Here is a 7,500-nt window from a genome sequence, read left to right on the forward strand (position 1 = left end):
AAATAATTACAGTGATGGTGATCAGGAGAATAAAAATAGTGACTGGTGACCGATAAAAAAGGTTTTTTAAAATAATAATGATAAGAATACTATGATAATAAAAAAAATCACAGCTGAAATATGATACATCACTGCTTACACCAAATGACAAATACAAACATTCCATATCTTGTTGTAGAATTCCCACCTGACACGTGATTGAAACAATGACCCGATATGTGTGTCACTCCATATAGCCAAGGACTCTGACTCTTATATGGTGTCTATCATCCATTCACTCCGCCAGCGGGCCTGTCACTCCATTTTCCTTCCTGTCAACCCAGCTTGACTTCACAGCACGAATTTCCTTCCTGAGGAAAAATGGCTTAATCTCACGACAATAGCGTGCGTTGTGTTTTGGTCTGACCTCAGTAGCTGGGATTACACACGCGGGTTGACACTGGTTGTAACTTGGGTTTTTGAGTATGGTAGATTAAGTGCAGTATATGTTGTGCAAATGGATATATGTAAAAAAATGGAGGGTGTGGGGAAAAAGAAGAGAGAAGTTAGAGGTGGAGGAGAGAGAGAGAGAGAGAGAGAGGAGAGAGAGAGAGAGAGAGAGAGAGAGAGAGAGAGAGAGAGAGAGAGAGAGAGAGAGAGAGAGAGAGAGGGAGAGGGAGGGAGAGAGAGAGGGGGGGATTGGAAAGAGAGAGAAACGGGAGAAGGGAAAAGAGAGAGACAGAGAGGGAGAGACGGAGGAGGAAGGGGAGAGTGAGAAATTTAAAGATGAAAACTAAATAACGCAAAGAGACCAAATAATGCAACCAAGTGATCACATAAATAAAAAAGTGAACCGCACATGATCTGCCTTTATATGAGCGCTTAATAACTGCTATTTGCCTTCCTTTGTTCCCTTTCATAAAACCAGGTGATCTTCGCCCATTGCTCGTGATATACAACAAAGAGATAACAACGCTTGTCTTTTTCAAGGCTGACGGGGTAAAAAACATGAATTATATTAGAAAGCAAAGTCATTAACTATTAACAGGGGTGTAACTAGACAGGCATTTTTTTCATTGTTTTTTTTCACTATCTTGCCCCTGTATCTAAGGTCCTCTCTCTTCGAGCCGGGGAATTTGCTTTATAATTTATGTATCTCACAAATCTCTTTTTCTCTTTGTCTTTCACATCCACTTCCACCCCAATCACGCACGCACGCACACATACACACACACACACACACACACACACACACACATACACCCCCCCCCCCCCCATTGTTTACATGTATATATAAATTCCCTTCACTGAACTTGGTGACGTGAGTAAGGGCGACGTTTCATTCAGGTACAAGGTAAATATAGTCTTTATGGACATGGGTATAATATTTACAGCTGCCACGGTGGAGCTTCTTAATATCGTATATTTCAGAGGTATTGCAGGGAGAAAGAGCGTTGATAGGGAAGAGAGAGAGAGAGGAAAAATAAATGAAGAGATGGAGCGAGGATGGAAGAGAATAAAAGAGGGAAGGGGAGAGAGAGGAAAAAGAAATGAAGAGATGGGTGGAGGATGGGAGGAAGGGGAGAGGGGCAGGGAAAGAGAGATTGATAGAGGTAGGTTTGTAGGGAGAGAGAAAGAATATATATATATATATATATATATATATATATATATATATATATATACATATATATATATATATATATATATATATATATATATATATATATATATATATATATTCAGGATATTTATATTCTTTACTATCATCATCATCATTATTATCTTTTTCATTATTATATTGCTATAATCAACAATAATAATTATAATAATACCATCATCGACATTATCATTATCATGGCCATCACCATTATTATTATTCTCAGCATCATCATTACTATCATTGTAATAATCATAATTACCATCATCATCATCATATATACTCTACTCTAAACGAGACAAATTTTAATCTACCATGCCTCAGACCAATTCCCGTGAACATCAACTTTTTTTTAATATAAATCAAACTAGAAGGGACGTAAAACTTTATACCTCTGAGTCAAGGCTATGCAACGTTATGTCATCCCAAGGCGCAGACTGGACCCGCTATAACTGTTCTTTCGTCTGCATGTTCTGTACTTTCTGTCTGTATGTTCTGTATCTTACAAAGTCCGGACATTTCTTCAGACTCAATGCACTTATTTCTCTGCTTATACGTAGGACGTGGTGTTCCTCTATCTGAGAGGGCACTAAGCTCTAGATTATCAAAACACGTGCGATCTTTTGAATGCATATGTAGAAATATTAATGAGAAATGAACTGTGACTAGGAGAAAGAAAAAATAAATAAAATACAGTTCTCCCCCCCAAAAAAAAGGATAACCATGATAATAATAATAACAATAATGATAATAATTATAATAACATTAATAATAATAACAATGATAATAATATCAACAGCACCAACAACAGCAACAACAACAATAATAATTACAAAAATAACAATGATGATGATGATGATGATATTTATAATAATAATTATAAAAATAGTAATAACAATAACAATAGCAACAAAGACAAAAATAATAATAATAATGATGATGATGATAATACTGCTACTAAAAACAACAACAATGATAATAACAATAATAATAATAATAATATGAAAAAAGTCATTACATCCTTCATATTCACAAGATTTCCTGCAAGTTGCCGTTCTATACCCCAGTAAAACGTAGTCTTGCTCATCCCTAATTTGGGGACAAAAAATAGCCTGCGTGTGACCTTGGGCTCTGTGTTGCAACCGAAAAGCTTTATAACTGCACTTTGAAGCATTTTATTCTGGAAGCTATTACAGATTTCTTTTTTCTTTTGTTTTCTTGTCTCTTGTGTGTGTTTGTACATTTGTGTCGTAGCGTTTCTAAATGTATTTTTTTGATGTAGTAGGGATAGGGTTTTGACCTTCTGGAAATACGATACAAAGTGGATATTGACTATGGAGTCATACACAGACACAGACACAGACACACACACACACACACACACACACACACACACACACATACACATACACATACACATACACATACACATACACATATACATACACACACACACACACACACATACACATACACATACATATATACATATATATATATATATATATATATATATATATATATATATATATATTTATTTATTTACTTTTATTTTTATTATTATTATTATTATTTTAGGATAGGTGGGTTCAGATCCAAATAAATGTACGAAAATACGAACGAATTTCCTGAAAGGCTATCGTTTCAGGTCACATCCAAGCTCTAGTGTACCATACGTATATAAAGAGGGTTCTGCCAGCCGTATATCACGGATTATCATCTCATATACCCTATCAGGAACTGTGCCTGCCTTTTCCTTTACATTTAGCACCCCCTTGGTCCTTTTCCCTTTTAAATGTGATTCTTTCTTTTACATGTAAACTTTTCTTCATGTTTCTTTCAAAGAGAGAAGAAACGGGAAAGAGGAAGAAGAAGAAGAAGAAGAAAGAGAGAGAGAGAGAGAAGGAGCAGGGGACTAGGGAAGGGGGAGATGAAAAAGAAAAAGGGAGAAAGAAGAAAGAATATGAACACTCAAGGAGAAAGAGAAGGGGGAAGAAAGAGTAATGAGAAGAGGGAGAAAGAACAACAAACATAGGAAGAGAGAAAGAGGAGGAGAAAAGGCGATGGACAGAAGGAGACACGAGGAAAGGATTGTAATCTATGAACTGAGGAAGACAAAAGAAAAAGGAGAAAGGGCGAACTGAGGAAGGAAGGAGAAGAGAGTGAATGAAGGAGATGAATAAGGAGGAGCAGTGAATTGGAATAGGACGAGGAGAAGCAAGAAACTGGGCAATGGAGAAGGAGAATAAGAAGGAAAAAATCAACAAAGTGAACTCGGGAAGAAGGAAAGAAAAGGAAATGAATAAAGTGAAATAAGCAAGAGAGAAGGAAAATAGGAAACACCAACGAACTAGGAATAGAAGGAGAGAGAGAAAATGATGAACTAAGGTTGTGAGAAGAAGAAAAATGAAAAAAAAGATAAGGGGTAATGAACTGAAGGAAAAAGAAAGGAAAACCCAGACAGAACAGTAAAGTAAGAAACAGAGAAGGAAGGCAAAAAAAGAGAAAAATAAACCAAGAAAGTGAAGAGGAGAGAGAGCAATGAACTGGGGAAGCTCAAGGAAGGGAGAGGAAGGGGGACAGGAGTGTGGGTGAATCGCGTGCCAGACTTTAAACTCCTGTGGGGTAATAGCAGCATCGTGGGGTTGTCCCTCCCTCCCCCCCCCCTCCACCTCTACCCACTAATCTCCCACCTTTCCCCTTTTCTCCCGTCTCCCTTTCGTGACGGATGAAATGGGACTTTCTTCTCTCTCTCTCTCCCTCTTTCCCTTTCTCTCTCTGTCTTAGTATTTGTATCTCACTCTCTCTCTCTCTCTGTCTCTCTCTCTCTCTCTCTCTCTCTCTCTCTCTCTCTCTCTCTCATTCTGTTTGTCTCTGTCTCTGTATCATTCTCTCTTTCTCTTTCTTTCTGTTTTTATGGTTTACTCTCATTCCTTCTCTCTCTCTCTCTCTCTCTCTCTCTCTCTCCTCCCACCTCTCTCTCTCTCTCTCTCTCTCTCTCTCTCTCTCTCTCTCTCTCTCTCTCTCTCTCTCTCTCTCTCTCTCTCTCCTCCTTTCTTCCTCTTCTATTTTGGATGATAAGTTATCACAAACGCTCTGATCTTCTCTTTTCCTCTTATTCCCCTCTGGATTATTTTTACTTCCCTCCTCACAATCCAGTTACGTTCTAGGATAACAGTCAGGTCACTCTTCTCAGCCCTCTTCTGTTACTAAGGGAAGGGAGGGGGAGGGAGAGGAGGGAGGAGAGAGAGGAAGGAGGAGGAGGAGAGAGGGAGGAGAGAGAGGGGGGAGAGGGGGAGGGAGGGGGAGGGAGGGAGGGAGGGAGGGGGGGGGGAGGGAGGGAGGGAGAGGGAGGGAGGAGAGGAGGGAGGAGGATAAGGAGAGGAGGAGGAGGAGGAGGAGGAGAGAGAGAGATGTGAGGGAGGAGAGAGGAGAGAGAGACGAGACCGAGCAGAAGAGAGAGAGATGAGAGGGAGAGAGAGAGAGAGAGAGAGACGAAGAGAGAGGAGAGAGAGACGAGACGAGACGAGACGAGAGAGAGAGATGAGAGAGAGCAGAGGAGATGAGAGAGGAGGAAGAGAGAGACGAGAGAAAGAGTAGTCGAGAGTACGATGAGCGAGGAGATGAGAGAGAGACGATCGAGAGCGAGATATGCAGAAGCGAGAAGAGAGATGAGAGAGAGAGCGAGGACGAGAAGAACTGAGCGATGACGATGAGAAGACGAGATGCATAGAATCGAGAGAGAGAGAGAGAGAAGGAGAAGGAAAAGGAGGAGGAGGAGGAAGAGAGAAAGTGAGTAATTTTTTCCTTCCTCCTAAGAATGGTGACATAGACTCGACCTTTTTCCTCAAAATTATAAACATTTATTTTCTCTCTCTGGTTGTTAGCGTGCGTTTTCATTACATTAATCCATACACGATTTCCATTATCAATATATCGTATGCATAAAAAAAATCTTACATTGTAAACAAATGTTCTCACAACACATTTTTTTCCCTTTTACATCGTACTTGTTCAAAAAAGTTTCTCGTAAATATACCTAGGCTCGGAAAATGACAAATGAACCCCAAAAATTGCACATAATTTGCAATGCTTAATACGTAGCATCGTGCACGTGGTCCGAAAATAGTACGGTGAGGCGGACGTTGCAAAAAGTAAAACCAAGATTGATAGCTGGATGAACAGTACGACGGAAAAAGAGAGAGCAGGCGAGAAGGATTTGAGGGAATAAGTAAACTGATGGATAATAATAATTATAATAGTAGTGGTGGTAGTAGTAGTAGTAGTAGTAGTAGTAGTAGTAGTAGTAGTAATAGTAGTAGTAGTAATAATAATAACAATAATGATAATAACAATAATGATGATAATAATAATAATGATAATAATAATAATAATAATAACAAGAACAGTAATGATAATAATTATACAAATGCTAATGATAATAGATAACAATAAGGATAATGATAGTAGTAATAATAATGACAAAAATAACAATAGTAATAAAAAAAAATTATTACTACTACTACTACTACTACTACTACTACTACTACTACTAATGAGAAAGTAATATTAATCATGGTTATAATAATAATAATAACAATATGATAGTGATGATGACAGTAATTATCAAATAACAATAATATAATAATAATAATACAATTATAACAATAATAATAAAAATGTGGTGAAGATGACAATAATAATAATAATAATAATAATAATAATAATAATAATAAAATAATATTGTTATCCTCATCATTATCATTATCATAATTATGATGATTAGCTTTAGTATGATGATAATAGTAATGATAATGATAATGATAATGATAATGATAATGATAATAATAATAATAATAACAATAATAATAATAGATATATTAATAATAATTAATTAGCAACAATAATAAAGGTAATGATAATGTTAGTGATAATGGTAAAGGTAACAACAATAATGATGCTATACTGATAGTAATAATAATAATAATAATAATAATAATAATAATAATAATGATAATGATAATATAATAATAACAACAACAACAGTAATAATACCAATAATAATAATAATGATAATAATAATAATAATAACAATAATAATAATAATAATAATAATAATAATAATAATTATGATAAAAATATATTGATAAACAACATGTGAACAATAGTATTGTTAATCATAACGCGCATTAAACCCCAGTAAATAACCCGTGATTGCAGTTGCTCACGATCAGACGACGCGTATTTCGTCGCAATAAGTCAAAAAGAAAAAAAAAAGAAAAAAGTAAAAAAAAAAAAAAAAAAAAAAAAAAAAAAAAAAAAAAAAAAAAAACTAATGTAGTGTTTCTTGCATGATATAACGCTTAGCCAGGACGATAGAAAATGTTTTTGATACAGAATATGAAAAAAAAATCATATATGCAAATTGTGAATAAACATGTAAAAATCATAATACAAAACATCATTTATAAAAACTAATATTTAAAATGGTTCACTTATACTAAACGTAGAAAACCATCACTTATACAGAATGGTAATTAAAATGACATTACTTATATCGCATAATAAAAAAAGTCATTCTACCAAAAATATACAAAAAACAAAACAAAACAACAACAACACATATGCAAATTATTTACAAAAATAATACATAATACAGAATCACAATATAAGTATCATCTATACAGATTAATAATTAAAAATATCAGCTACGAGGAATAATACAAATATAATATTTATACAGAATAATCGTAAAACAAAAGACCCTCACTTACATAATAAATACCTCATTTTATAAAATAATAACGCAATATAAACGCCCTCATTCATGCAGAAACGCAGTTACAGATACATAATTCATA

The sequence above is a fragment of the Penaeus monodon genome, chromosome 12 (assembly GCF_015228065.2).
Source record: "Penaeus monodon isolate SGIC_2016 chromosome 12, NSTDA_Pmon_1, whole genome shotgun sequence".
In the NCBI taxonomy this organism is placed as follows: domain Eukaryota; kingdom Metazoa; phylum Arthropoda; class Malacostraca; order Decapoda; family Penaeidae; genus Penaeus; species Penaeus monodon.